Below are 2,441 nucleotides of genomic sequence, written 5' to 3'. Positions count from 1 at the left end.
CATTTACACCAAATTTTGTTACATTTATGAGAAACTTATTAAAACATTGAGCTATTTGAGAAAAGTTTGAAATAGGAACGTTGTTTTGTATGTTTTTTGAAATTTCCTGGTGGTTAACTGTTGTACCTAATTCTGATTTAATAAAAGACCATACTGCTTTAGTTTTATTCTTATGTCCTAAAATGCGTGCAAGGGATAAGTCCCTGCAGACGCGCTATCCTCTGTGCCCACGGTGGCTCAGATGGATAGAGCGTCTGCCATGTACGCAGGAGATCCCGGGTTCGAGCCCCGGTCGGGGCACACATTTTCAACATGTCCCCAATGAAGTACATCAACGCCTGTTTGCAGCTAGGGTGTCCATTTAATTATCATTTCACTTGTAATTGAATTAACAGCAACTCTTACAGGCGTACCTTCTACATGAAGAATAGAAATCTTTACAAAACTGACTCATTCCTCATATGATTTGTTCACTGCATGAAATAGAAACAAACACTTTAAGTATCAATGAGCACACTGTACCATATAGTATTTAGTATTGCAGTTTTGGACAACCTGTTTTTCCAGTTGGAAATTAAGTTTCTTACAATATGCTTTCTTTAATGTGCACTCCTCTCATATTTAGTTACATGGGTAGCCACATTTTATGTTTAATGCCTTATTACGAAGCTTCTCTTCATCATTAGGGATTCTACAGTTGGCCAGTGAAAAGCTAAACACACTATGTAACATTACTGACCTGGTTATATTGCTGGTATTCTTTGGTAATTTTGAAGTCTCATTCTCTGAAATTGGGTGGAGATTTAACCTAATATTTAAGTGATGGGCATGACACCATTGATTTAAACTTGAGATTACTTCACATTTCTTAGCACCAAAACATATAATGATGAATATTTACTTCTGCTATCAACTATTTTTATAGTTCAAGTAAACCAAGTCAGCTACTACGCTTGATGAACTCTAAACAGCAGCAGGTTCTTTCCATGATGAAGTCATCATTCAAGTCTACAAAAAATAGAACTTCACAAAATAGCATTTGATAGAACTCTGTCACTGGAGCTTTACTAACACTTTAATGCAGAGATGTTACATCTACAGCCAGATTTTCCAAACAAGTGCATGAAATAATCACACTGAGTGAGTGTAACAGTAAGATCTGCTCATGTTAGTGACTTTGACATGAAATGTGGAATGGATGAGTGCATGCTATGAATTTTTACAGTGAGATATTAAGATGAAAATAGCTAATCAAGACTCTGGCAAGGAGAAGTTACTGTAACAATTACTGGGAGCAAAATTCCTACTGCTATATAAAGAGGACAATGTCAAAATTAGTGGCAATGACATTATGGGAAGGCAAGTAATAATTTGGTTTATCTATGTGATAGATGATTGGGAAGTAAATAAAGTTGGGTGGAATATTTTATTAATACCAGATGCACTGCTGTGGGAATTTACCGAGCTTCTTGGAAATTTCACAGGATGGTAGTTTTCTTAATTGCCAAATTACTCTGATAAAATTATTTTCCAGTTCAGAAAAATTAGAGCAAGAAATTTATAACTACAGTTATAATGTCATAAACATACTTAATGGTCCAAATAATAATATTTTCTGGGTGGTGGAAACTTTAATTACGAATAACTTTTTAGTTAATGAATTTTCACACATAATAAAATGGTCACTGAAAGAGTTAAATGAGGACTTTCAAATAATTTATGTCATTCTGGAAATAAACAATTGTTACCTCACAATGTGTTTCTGCATATATGGCTCTTGAATAAAGATTTCTCTTAAAGGAACATGTACAGTGAGAAATTAACTATATCATTGGCATTAGCAGAACTCCAACCGATGAAAAATGAATTTTACTGACATGCCACTCAAATATGAATTTGGGTGCTTTATGTAAATGTGATACGTCTACTACCAGCATAATACAAAAAGGAAGTAAGAAAGTTATGTGAGGAGTAGAGTTATAGCAAATTGCGTTATCCACACTTGCTAAGTTTCAAGTTGCTCAGCTGTACAGTGAAACATGTCTTCTACTGCCCCCACCTCAAAAAAGTATGTCTACAGTTCTCAAATCCAAAATGGTGCATGTAAATCAGTGTTTCTGAAGTTACTGTTGATTGCTTTAGTACTGCAGATAAGCTAGCTGGATTATGAAAACCACCAAATTTGGGAATCTTTAACCTAGCATACAGATGCAAGTTTTTGAGGTTAACACAGTATTTAAAATAATAATAAAATGCTGTAAAATAATAACAGAGCACTTGCTTACATAGTACACAGATCTACAAAAGCAAACTTAGCGATAGTGGCACGCGAGGACAGTCAAATTAATATGAAAAATATGGGAAAAATGTAAGTAAACTATCCATTAATACAGAAGTAATTGCCATAGTTGTTACATGTATTCCACTGTAAGGCAAGGTGG

The 2,441-nt window shown here is 34.5% G+C and overlaps 1 non-coding gene across 1 annotated transcript; it reads left to right on the top strand.

Moving 5' to 3' along the window:
* The first annotated feature begins 225 nt into the window (after nt 1-225).
* Trnat-ugu (transfer RNA threonine (anticodon UGU)) lies at nt 226-300 on the top strand. Its single transcript has one exon. It is a non-coding gene; the product is annotated as a tRNA-Thr (tRNA).
* The last annotated feature ends 2,141 nt before the right edge of the window (nt 301-2,441 follow it).

Source organism: Schistocerca serialis, chromosome 3 (genome assembly GCF_023864345.2).
Source record: "Schistocerca serialis cubense isolate TAMUIC-IGC-003099 chromosome 3, iqSchSeri2.2, whole genome shotgun sequence".
In the NCBI taxonomy this organism is placed as follows: Eukaryota; Metazoa; Arthropoda; class Insecta; order Orthoptera; family Acrididae; genus Schistocerca; species Schistocerca serialis.
The sequence above is the reverse complement of the archived record's forward strand: the minus strand, read 5'-3'. Positions and strand labels throughout refer to the sequence as shown.